Source organism: Coffea arabica, chromosome 5e (genome assembly GCF_036785885.1).
Source record: "Coffea arabica cultivar ET-39 chromosome 5e, Coffea Arabica ET-39 HiFi, whole genome shotgun sequence".
Classification (NCBI taxonomy): domain Eukaryota; kingdom Viridiplantae; phylum Streptophyta; class Magnoliopsida; order Gentianales; family Rubiaceae; genus Coffea; species Coffea arabica.
The window spans coordinates 27,118,098-27,131,375 of NC_092318.1; positions in this window are offsets into that span (position 1 = coordinate 27,118,098).

A 13,278-nucleotide genomic window follows, 5' to 3' on the forward strand; every position below is an offset into this window, starting at 1 on the left:
ATAAAACTTCACCAATTCAACCAAAATCAAGATATAATCCATAAAAGTGCATCTTATACCACCACCAATCATGAATTGAACATCAATTAAGGGAGGAGAGTGGTTCTTCACAACTCACCTTAGCCATACAAGAGATAGAGCAACAAATCACCTTAGCTTTCCAAACAACTGCACAAAACACCTCAAGACCACTTAGCAAAGAGATTTTATGGAATGATTTGGAGTTTTATTGGTTGGATTTGAAGATTGAGCAAGAAATAGAAGGAAGAAATTGAGAGCTTTTCTTTCTTTCTTGAGCAAGAACATTCGGCCAAGAAGCTTGCAAAATGAAGCTTATTTTGATCAATTTTTTTGTATTTATTTGGTAAAGGTAAAGGTAAAGTCAAATGGTCAAAGTCCAAGATTAAATTAGATGGTGACACTTGTCACCTTTAGGTTTAAAACTTATCTTTTTGTCTCTCCAATACAAATATCTTAACACTTTGTAAAATAATATCACTTAATACAAAATTCCAACAAGTTGTCAAAAATATAATGCATTTACCGCACTTGTGGGTCCCACGTTCAAAATACGCTCTTAATTTCTTAAAAACTAACCGATACTAGAAAAATCATTTTCAAACTATCTTTGCTCATAAACTTTATCTGGGGAACATTTTCTAATAAAGAAAATGTAGAAAAGGCGTGCGATTAAAAAAATAAACCCTAGAAAATTAGAAAATTTTCGGGTTCTCACTCTCATTCTTTTCGGGGCGTCACAAACTGGATTGAGTAGTCTTCATAAAAATTGTATCCCTTTGTCTTAGCTTCGAGCCGGTATAAAGTTCACATAAATCCGATAAACGTAACTCTAGTTGTGACTAAAATGTTTTAAGATGTCGAATCTGCCATATAGCCTTTTGCCTTCAAAACATGATTCCGATTGGATTATTATACTTGTGTTGTACTTGGATGATTGTGGAGCCGATTGAATGGCTATTGTCATGAGATTATTTGTGGGTGACTTTGGGACTGATTGAGAAAAATAATGAAGCCATAAATGGCTAGAAAATAGGTAAATACAAAGGGCATGCTGCCCAAATTTACACTCGAGGACTAGGTAAGGATTTGAGGACGAATACTACTTGAACTGCCTGAGACCGACTAAGCTAAGCTCATTTGAGATTTGAACTTGTTTAGGCGAGTGTGCTCTTACGTACACTTAATGGACTTGACTTGCCAGATGGTATTTCATTTACGCATGAGCAAGTGGTTTGATTCGTATATGACCAGTATGTGGATTTGAATTTTGTGACTACTTGAGAATGTGAATTGCTAGGCATAGGCTAGTCGAGTAGGTTCTTATTCGTACTCGTGCACCATGAACCTGAAGTATTTGGCTCTGCTTTTGAACTTATCTGTTCGAACCCTGCTTTGACCCTGCTTTTGAACTTATTCGTACTCGTGTGGTTGTAGACCGGCTACTACTCCTCTTTAGCAGTTGAACTGGACCTCTCTGGTGAGGCATTGCCTGTTGTGTTTTCAAGCACCACCATTCTTCGGGCGAGGCATGCCTGTTGTGTTCTCAAGCACCACCAGGAATGGAAATTCTTGCATTGAGGTTCTCTAGTGAAGTATAGCCGTTGTGCTAACTTGTTGTGTTTTCAAGCACCACCAGGGATGAATTTCTTGAACTGAGACTCTTTGGTGAAGTATAGCCGTTGTGCTAGCTTGTTGTGTTGTCCAGCACCGCCAAGGGTAAAATTTCCGACCTAAGAAATTTCCAACTTGAGGCTAAGCCATGTCCTGAATTTTTCGAATATCTGAGACTTTATTTCCAACTTAGGGCTGGTTGTTTGAACCTCGCCCTTTTGCATATTCTTTTGATTACCTGTTTAGCTATCTATTAACTCGTTCCTAAGTGATGAGTGAGATTGGAGTGAATCTTAGTACTTGCCTAACTTTCGAGGATTATTTTGATCTGATTAGTACAAGTTGGAATGTCGAGGACGACATTCTTTTAAGGGGGAGTTTGTGACGCCCGGAGGAAGAAGAAAACAAAAAAATTCTGGTGAACAGTGCTACTTGGCAAATCCGGCCGCATATCCGGCCAGTTCTTGGCCGGATTGCAGGCCGGATTGAGTTGGCCATTTGAAAAAAAAATTGATTTGCTTCTGCCTTGAATCCGGCCTCCTATCCGGCCGGATTCTGTCGCGAACAGTTTTCCTTAATGGTTAAGTTTTCACTTTTTGACCATATTTGGGGGTTCAAAACCCACTTTTCTTCATCTCCAAAGCTGACCGAACCTCTTGGGAGCAAAAACTAAGAGAGGAACCTTCATTTTCTACTTCAACTCCTTGTCCAAAACTTGAGATTCCACCATTCGATTTGCAATCTACTCCGATTAACTTCAAGTCTAAGGTGGTGGCAAGCTAAGGATGGAAAGTTTTGAGAAGTAAAGGGTTTTGCTTGGCTTATTTTCAAGGTGTTGGATAGTACAACTCTTAGAAACCCTCTTTGCCTTTAATACTTTCAAATTTGTGGCTTAAGGTTGTAGTTACGGTAGCTTTGTGAGAATATATCATGATTTAAAGTAGTATTATGGTAATTTTCCGATTTTTGGGGAATTTTTCTGTTTTCACATGATGATTATGATTGGCCTCTAAATTGTGTTAAATGGAGCTTTTGTGCGTTAATTGCGGTTGTTTGCGAAAAATTTCAGATTTGTGCGAAAATTTCAGATTTAAGGTTTTGATTTGGGGCTTTCTTATGATTGGTTCTTGTGCTCTTAATTAGTTAAGATTTAAGGGTATTGTGGCCTTAATTAGGTGTATTTTAGAGGCTATGATTTGTATGTGAAAATGTAGTTGAATTGAGATATATTTGGTATTGTATTGTAATATGGAAAATAAGAAAAGTAAGGGGAAATGCTGTCCAATCTTTGAGAGTATTTGATTGTTTGAATTTGAGTTGATCTTGATTAATTTTATGGAAATTCTTGTAATTTGGAAGTTGGGAGAATGAGTTCCATATTAACGATATTTCTAGACGTGATCTAAGTTATTCCCTCTTTGATTTTGACATGTATATGATTAGTGGAATTTATTCTAGTGTTAAGGCAGAATTTCTAGCCTTAATTGCTATTAGTAATGGTTAAATGCAAAGGTTGGTTTAGAAGTGTACTTTCAGTCTTACCTTGTTTCTGAACTCAATGTTGACTGCCAATTTCTCTGTGTTTTAGACCGATCTAGCTTTTGCTAAAAACATGAAAGATATAGACATTTGAGTTAACTACTTACCTGCAAAAATTTCAGATTGATCGGAGTACTGTAGCTTGTGAATTGATCGAAATACCCTTGACTATTCATAGACCCTGTTTTGCGGACAGTTTTCTGTCCTCTCTGAGATTTCGATATTTGACCCTGAAAATGTATGATTTGGCCTTGGAGGTCTTCATAAGAAATGTTAGTATATGTCTTAGCTTCGTAACGCCGTAAGATTCGTTTCAATCCAATAAGTATAGCTTCAATTGTGATTAAAGTGCCAAAAGGTGATATAAGCTTGATAATGTTAGAATTCCTTTGCTTGACCTGATATTTGTAATCTAGGGTTTCAACTTGAGCAAGGCAATGATAAATGATGGATAAGGTTCGTGAGTCGTGGTTGGTGAGTGACCCCAAACTATTTCCAAAGCTACTTATGAACTGTTTCTTGCATTATTTACTTGATTGCATATCATGTGTGCTTGCATGTGAGTTCATGACATGATTTGCCTTCATGAGTTATTGGGAAGTCTTGTGCTTAGAACCAACGTCTCCACCACTGTTTACTGGTTATTTGGAGCGCAAATGGCTCCCTATTCCTGTTTCACTGTTATTGGACCTATTTGAGCGTTGGATGTTTAAGTACAATGATTTCACTGGCTCACAAGAGCAATAAACGTATATTTGATTACTGATTCATGACATCATTGAAATGAACTATTGTGAAATATATTTGATTACTAATTTTACTGGTTACTTGCTGAGCTTCTAGCTCACCCCAAAAATATTTTATTTTCCCTCCACAGAGCTCGAGGCGAAGGAAGTGCTTGTAGTACTTATTCATGGGACTGGTTGGATTATCTCCTATTCAGTTGAAGGTCTAGTTTTATCTTGTGTAATATTTGAGACTACGATTGTACTTGTAATTATGTGAGAACTGAGGACCTTCGTCGTATTCGGGAAATTCGCATTACTTTTATCTCTTGAGGTTTTAGTTTGAAGTGTGATTGGGAAGTATTGCTTCACTTATGATATGTGAATTTGTGGACCATGTGATGTATATTGGAGATTGATATTGTAATTTATTTGAGGACTGTAGTGAGTGACTGAGTCACGACAAGAGCTGGGCAGGCGGTCCGCCGAACCCTTTGGTTCGCCTTAGGGGGAGGTGGGGCTGTCACAAATTTAAATAGGGTTTTTCCTGAATTTTCAGGAAATTTGTAAACATAGTTACAAAAAGAAGCCCCATTATTACACGATCACATAACCGAGTTTCGAGAAATCGTGTAAACATGAGTGCACATCGGGAATCATCTGATAGATCCGCCACAGTACCTCCAACAGATGTTGCAAATCTAGGAATTCAATTAAGCGAAGTGTTGAACAAAATCAATGATTTAAGCACGGAGGTGACCGCACAAAGGCACATGATTGACCAACTGTTTGCTAGCAGTATTAGTGTTCAGTATAATCCCTTACCTACTAATCAACCTACCTACTCGTACCCTTACCCATACCCACGCCCTGCTTACCATCCCACTATTAATCACCCTCAACCTCGGCCAAACTATGCAAACCCACCTATACTACCCGTCCCAACTTTTCAACCCAATTTTCAAACTCGATTTCGCCCTCCTTATAATCCAAGACCTACTCAACTAAACAACCGAGCCCATCCTCCAACCAAAGAAATACAAAAACCCGGCCGATATCGAACTTTCACCAACCTGGGCCAACCTATCGATCAATTGTACGAACAACTCAAAGCTATCGGGCAAATTGGTGTTATGCCTCCCAAAATCTATCTTAAAGGGTTTCCCCGTGATTATGACCCTCAGGCCACTTGTGCCTACCATTCTGGAGCGCCCGGTCACTCGACTAGTAACTGTTGGGTAATAAAACATAAAATCTAGGATATGATCGAAGCAGGAGATGTAGTGTTAAGGAAAAGGGAAGAACAAGGACCGAGCTCAAGTATGAATCCTTTTCCTGAACACAAGGATACCATCACGAGATTTACCCCAAGGAAGAAATTTGAGAATCCTGGAAGGAGCGGAATTAGTGAGATTCCTCCCTTTTGAAGGGAAGTTTCAATAAATTTGGGAAATTGTTTTGGTTAAATCCAATGAAAAATCGTTCATATGTGTGTTTTTTGTTTAACTGTGTTTTTATAAATAGTTTTCAATCAAGTGGCTTTTAAAGACACGTTTTGCTTAACAAGTAACATGCTATTAAGTTTGGTATTTATCTTGAAATTCAATAAAATGTACAGTTTTATATATATACTGTGATGGCCAAGAATAAAATCCTCTGATCCTTTGGATATCACTGTTCCGAAATTTGATGGCGGCAATCTTGATATCTCACGAATGTGAATTTTGAATTTCAAAATGAGAGGACTGAATGCTATAAATCGAAATTCAAGCCGAATTGGGATCAAGTTTAAAGAAATAAAAATCGGAGGTCACTTGATAAGAAGCAGCTAAATGCCATTTATCATAGTTGGTGCTATCAAAAGAGAATGACCCGTGCTTACAACAAGGAGGTCAAATCATGACTATTCGAAGAAGGAGATAAAGTGTTGAAATAGATTTTACCAAGAGAAGGCTAAGGGTAATTTTGCATCAAATTGGCAGGATCCTTGGTGGAGCACCTGTTCTAGCAGAAATGGATTGACAAATTTTCCCTCAGCCGATCAATTCGGATATGTGTAAGAAATTTTTCATTTAGAAGTTTCCTTTTAGGGTTAATGCGAAGTATGGAATGAAAGTCAAGCCTTCTTCCTTTCCAACTAAACATTTTATCCCTAGTTATACCTTTTTGAACCTTCAGAATAAATTATTTCGTTTGGCAACCCCTGAGGATCGCAAACCCCACACTGGGGCAAGTTTGAGTTGGAAAGAAAAGTTGCAAGAGGTGAAAAATAATAGAAGAATGAAAGGAAATAAACAAAAGAAAACCTCAGTTAAAAATAGACTGGGGCAAATTTTAAAATTTTCAAAAGATGAATGAACAAAAAGGAGAAAAGAGGAAATGAAAAAGAGAGAACCTCGGTTAAAAATAAACTGGGGCAAATTGTGAACATTCCAAAAGATGAATGGAATGACGGAAAAAAAAGGAAAGAAAATGAAAAAGAACCTCAGTTGAGAATAAACTGGGGCAATTTTAGTAGGGTTAATATGAAGATGCGACCTTAGATGATCTAACCACTTTTGAAATCCGCCTTCAAGCCTTAACTTTTCTTAGCATCTCACCTGACCACATTACAAAAACTAAAAGTCCTGACTTCCGTTCTTTGCACCGCCTCTTTAAGGAAAATTTCTAAATCACATGGCAAATGATGTCAATACATCTTCACCAATTTTGCAAGGGAAGGATTGTCACACTGATGCCACCATTTCTCAAAACACATTTCCAAATTGATAGAGATTATCGACAGGATTTGTTCACTAGGTAAAATCCCAAAAGGGCACCTTTGAAAAAAAAAAGAAGGAAAAGAGAAAAGAGAGAAAGAGAAAAGGAAAAAGAGAGAAGAAAGAAAAGAAAAGAAGAAAGAAACGAGAAAAAAAAAGAAGAAAATAAAAAGGGCGGGGGCAACCTTAGTGAAAACCCGAAAGGGCGCTAAGGTAGGGTTTATAAGGAGAAAGTGAGCTTGGAATGGAATGGCTGGAGACTTAGTCCATTGGAATTTCTCTTCGTATTGTGGTTCTGTTGCCAAGCATTGAACTCCGGAGGAGTGATATCCAAAGGGTCAAATGTGGCATTTTGTTTGAAATCAAAGTACTTTAGTTTCTCAAGTGTAAATTGTTAAGTTTACAGGTTTATTTCTCTTCAATTAATTTTCTTTCAAAATGAATGATTGTTTTCAAATTACGGAGATTTTCATCATTGTTGTGTAAATAGAATATTCTTTCATTTGTTTCATGGTCTCATTTATCTCTTTGGATTTATCCAATAGCAATCCCTGTGATTTATTGGAATTACCTGGATACCAAGTGTCTTATTAGCATTAGAAGTTAAGAAGATGTGATGTAATTCGAGGAGCGAAATTGGGTCAAGAATTTATCAAATGGCAACCCTTATGATTGACTGGATACCAAGGGTCTTGTTAGTATTGGAAGTTGAGGAAACTTGACACAGTTCACGGAGTAAAGTTAAATTTTCGCTACATCGGGGAAAAACGCCCAGGTACTCATATTTACACATTTCTTGAAAGCAAGATTGATCGGATGGTGGTGGCATTAACTATCATTACGATTATTTCTATTTTTTACAGGTCCAATGGTCCAATAGCAACACACTGGGGCACATTTTATATGATTGTGGAATGTCACCCAAGAATTGAAGGGTTCGGACCGAGGAAGAGGTGAATCAAAGTTTAAGCAGAAGCAATAATGCCATAATGCAAATTGAATGATCGGTTGCACAATATTGGTTGAAACTGGGGCAAATTATTTTTAAAAAAAGATTCTCCCAAAAAAAAAGAAGAAAAAAATCGACCAAATCAAATTTAAATTCTTATTGGTGAAGTCTCGGCGTCCGCCGCGCACCCTTCTACCCCCCTTCTTGACAATCACATATAATTTCTTGACCAATGTTACGGCAGGCTTGGGTATGTCCCACTGACCATTTTATTGTGTTGAATTTGGGATATCAACAGGCTTGGGTATGTCCCACTGACCACTCTATGATGATGGAGTTGGAATCTCGGTAGGCTCGGGAGTATCCCACTGACCGTTTTATCGAGTTGGAATCTCCGTTGAAATTGGGATATCGACAGGCTTGGGAGTATCCCACTGACCGTTTATCGTATTGGATTTGGTTGTTGAAGTTGGAATCTTGGTAGGCTTGGGAGCATCCCACTAACCGTTTTATCGAATTGAAATCTTAGTTGGAGTTAAAATTTCTGTAGGCTTGGGAGTATCCCACTAACCGTTTATCGTGTTGGATTTGGTTGTTGAGATTGGAATCTTGGTAGGTTTGGGAGTATCCCACTAACCGTTTTATCGAATTGGAATCTCAGTTGGAGTTAAAATTTTGGTAGGCTTGGGAGTATCCCACTGACCATTTATCGTGTTGGATTTGGTTGTTGAGGTTGGAATCTCGGTAGGCTTGGGAGTATCCCACTAACCGTTTTATCGAATTGGAATCTCAGTTGGAGTTAAATTTTTGACAGGCTTGGGAATATCCCACTGACCATTTTATAGTGTTGGATTTGGTTGAATTTGGAATCTTGGCAGGCTTAGGAATATCCCACTGACCATTTTATAGTGTTGGATTTGGTTGAATTTGGAATCTTGGCAGGCTTGGGAGTACCCCACTGATCGTTTTATTGAGTCGAATTTGGAATCTTGGCAGGCTTGGGAGTATCCCACTGACCGTTTTATTGTGTTGAATTTGGACTCACGGTAGGACCGGATTTTATCCCGCTGACCTTTTCATGTTTCAGCACACGGCAGAATAACTACAGGTAGGTATTTGGTGTCTACGGCTTTGTCTCGAGTTTCTTCGAAACTCAGACAAAGAGGGGCAAACTGTAGACACCAAAAATTTCACCATTTTTATTTTATTCATTTTTATTTTTTTGATTTTGTTTATTTTTTAATTTATTTTATTTTTCTTGATGAAAATCATTTTAGAAAATCGGAAAAAAAATTAGGAAAAAAGAATTAGAAAGAAAGAAAGAAAGAAGAAAAAAACAGAAAAAATGAAAATCGATTTTGTGTTAAAAAAAAAGGAAAAGAAAAGGGGGGTAGCCACGCGCACGTGCACTCTTTCCATGGCTTCTGATTCGAAGGCATGGAAAATGCTACAGTACAGGAAACGCAGCTTCACTTCCTATGATTTTCCACCATTTCTTTCCTTCATTTTTTTTACCATTGGATCATTCTAACACCACTCCACCTGGCTTTGATCCAAACCTTAAAATTTTCATGGAAACAAAGCCAATCTAATGGCTAGAAAGGCAGGCAGTAGAACTAGGGTTCCATATGAACCCTTAAGATGAGGGTTAGGAACCCTCATTTGATATAAAAGGATTAGCCTAGAGAAGAGAAAGGGTAGAATCTAGGGTTGGCAGCTAGAGGGAAGAGATAGAGAGAACAGAAAATCAGAGTGAGAGGGAGTGAAGGAGAATCAAGATAGAGGAGAAGAGTGGCGGCTAGGGGAATCAGGAAAGGAAGCAAAGAAAAAGCAAGAAAAAACTAAGAGAAAGGGGAGAGCTATGGGAAAACTGAAAAAGAAAAGGAAGGTCGAACCAGAAAAGAGAGGAAAACTAAAAGCAAGAAAGAGGGAGTGTTTCGTAGAGAAAACTGGAGGATCGAAGCTGAAAAACAAGGAGAAGAGGACCTGCAACTCATTTCCCTAGGATTATGGTGGATTCTAGTGATCCTCTTTCAGATTCCTATCAAGGATCCAGTCCTTACAGCAGCAAAATAGGTAACCCTCAACCTTTTTCTTTTCATTTCAATTCCCATGTAAAGCCCGTGAGTGTGGCCAGAAGTTGAGAGAGACAGTTTACCTGCAAGTTTCCCCCTTTTGCAGCAGTTTCCTCGCATATTACTTGCATTGTACAGTCTAAAGTTACTTTCTTTAATTGTTTATTTGTGCTCTTTCTGATGTCTGATGGTTCTGCGTTTGCTTCCATGTCAACTGATGGTTATTTGCTGATGATGTTACTTAGAATTTCCTTGCCCTGCCTGGGAGTGAAGGAACTAATTGATGCTTTACTTTGCTGTGAAAATGAATAATGTGTGCATGGGCTTGATTCGAGTGATATTTCGGTTCCTTTTTGTTTCATAGTAAGGCGATGGTGATTCATACAGAAATCCATTCTATTCTGATGATCTGTAATGCCTAGGGAAAACCCAACGAAAGTGCAGTAAATCCTCGAATAACAGCTCGGCTACATGAATTTTTTTAAAGCCATGTTCTTGACCCCTCCTTGCCTTAGATTTCCGTTGTTACATGTGTTCTTGACGGGTTTTGATGTTACATCCATTCCGGATGATGATGGGTTCTTCATACCGATCATATAAGTAGTGTTTAGCCACCCTTCTAGATTTTCATGCTCTTATGCAGAGCTCTTATGTCTAGAAGTCCAAATTACATGTTGAAAAGAAGAGAAAAGAAAGCTTTAAGAGTCTTGATATTGAGTCAGTTCTTGGTTGAAAGTATTAGAACCATTATGAAGATCCGAGAGTTGCCACAATAAAATTGGAACTCTCTGCCTTTTTGCTGCAATAGAGCCGCTTTGATGCTAGAGCTCTTGGTTGCTTGAAGCGTGTGATTGCTTTGGCATCCTGTTCGTATGATGTGTGTATGTTTGCCATGAATTTCTCCCTTTGTGCCTCTGCTACATTTTTACATTCAGTCGTATCATGGGCTACTGATGCTTGTAGTGTCTCGCAGATGCTTGTAGTGTAGTGTCTTGCTAATAGCTTGTAGTGTCTTGTGTCTCTTGCTGCTGTATGTGTTTTGGGTCATCTCTGGCATGAAGTATAGGGCTGCTGTATTGCCTTAATCTTGCCTATGGAGTGCCTTGCCCTTGGATTTTGTTTTTCTTTTCGCATGATTCCTAATGCTATAGGATTGAGCGGCTTTCAATGATTCCATTTTGAACTACTAGAAGTTATCCCCATTCTTTCATTTTTGTTGTCATATGTTCTGTTGGGTTTCCGCTGTTCAATCTTCAGCAAGCTTTGCATTAGAGTTTGGCATGTTAATGGTTTGTGTCTTGAGGCGTATTAGTTGATAGGTTATGGTATTTGTTTTTATCTTGTTTTTTATTTGAGTTTATGGAAGATTTATATAGAGAATAAGCTGCAAAGTTGCAGCAGAGAATAAGAAAGCTTTCGAACCATTTTTGCATGAAAGATTTCCAGAATTTGCATAACCTCATTCTAAGTGGTTGGCTAGTTAAGTTTTGTGGTTGTCTTTGGTTTAATGTCGAGGCTTTGATTGGTTGGCTGAGATGTTAGTTGCGTTAGGATTGCATTTGAGAAATCCAGTATGTTGCAAAGGGAAGAAACCAGCAGAAATAAAGAGAGCTTCGTTGCATGCACGCAAAAAGTTTTCATAATTTGCATTCTAACCCCTTGAGTTTCATTTAATGTTACGAAGGCCCAAGAAAATGGAAAAATTAATCATTTTGTCCCTTTAACATGATATTTCTTTCTTTGATATAACTTAATGTGACTTTTTGATTGATTTTTAGTGAATTTTATGATAATTTTGAAGGTTTAACATTTGTTAATAGATTTATACTTGGATTTGGATTTTAGTGAAATTTGTAGTTTAAATATAATAAATAAGTTTCCATTCCTCTTTTGTGAAGTTTTAGCATTTGATTTTGATAGATCCTATCTTAAGCCATTAAGTTTAGTATTTCATTTTAGACTCTTAAAACTTTTAAATTATCTTAATCAGGTCCTTGTTTGCTTCAATTTCTTGAACATGGATGGCTTATTTTATGTGAAATACATTAAGTGATTCCATTCCGTGTTTAATTTTCATTTCATGTAATTAATGCTTAACTAAAGTGATGCCTTGACTTTTTTGTTTGTTTTGGAGAGTAAATATAGAAATTCCGTTTCCTTAGGTCGTCAATTCAAGGGAGGTATACTCTATCCCTTATTTTGACTTTACTTGATCCTATGTGCCCCTATGTGACTTTATGTACTTAATTGCATAGCTTTTGAATATTTTCATTTCATTTATTTATTTATTCGTTTTAGTTGTTTTAATTTAGTATATTTATTTTATTTTTAATTTTGCTCATTTGTGAGGCATTTAATGCCAAGCTGTAGTAGTTAGGGAGTTCAAGATCTGTATTTAGATAGAATGTGTAATAGTTAGGTTTATTTTATTTCATTTCCCCCGTTTAGATTGTAGTTAGGTCCCCCCTAATGTAATAGTTAGGGCTTTATTTGCGTTATTCGCCTTTTGTGTTTTTGCATGCTTATGTGTTACGTGTTACTCGCTTTCTTAGGGCCTTGCATCTAGATATCATGCTTATGTGTTATGTGTTTATGTGATCTTATGTGTTTACTCGCTTTATTATGTTTGTTATAATCAATGTGTGGCGTCACCACACTAGTCCAACGCTAGTTGTAGTCCATTTCCCGAATTCACACTAGTCCAACGCTAGTTGTGGCCCTTTGTTCCGATTTCCCACTAGTCCAATACTAGTGAGGATTCCTAGATATGGGCTGGTCCAACGCTAGACCCTTAGGCACCTTCAACGCGTTAGATCATGTTGTATGACTACACTACATTTCCATGCATATTTCCGATTTTTAGGGTTTTCTTCTATCATTTTTGCATGACATTTTCCTTATATGTGTATCCCTTACCCCATATTTCCCCTATATATACATTATTTATCCTATGTATGAGACATAACATTAGACTTGCATTTCATATAAGAAAAATTAGAGATAGGTTAGTACATTTGCTTGATTAGATTAGGAAGAAACCCTCAAATATAGGATATGGACGAGTTGGCTCTCTAGCCTTAGCATGCTCGTATTCCCTCTATTAAAGGGAAAATCTAGTCATGAATCATAGTCCCCCGCACCCGTTATGATGCATTCCTTTAGGCCATGTATATTTGTATATTATTATTATTTTCTTTTCTTTTTTTAGAGTCTCATATTTTTGCATATTCGTGACCTCTTCGAAGAGTCACTCTTGGTCATCACAATTAATGTGATTTGCACCAATTAAACTTTGAAGAGATATTCCGACCCCCCCCCCCGATACCCTCCTAGGTTTAGGTTTTGCATTCATAGAGTGACATCCAAATGTGATAAATTCTTAGGTTAAAATAAGAAAATCTTTGACTAAATCACGCAACTAGCTTTGGCTAGGTTGAAAAGGTGCATTGGATTTTATCCTTGCCTTCCCTTTCTTCAAATGTGACTCCCGAACACTTTTCTCTGATTTTCGTAGATTGGGAGTCGTTTAAAAAAGGTTTTCTTTACTTTTTCATTTAAAATTCATTTTAGGTGACTTGGTACACCTTAACTCGATACCA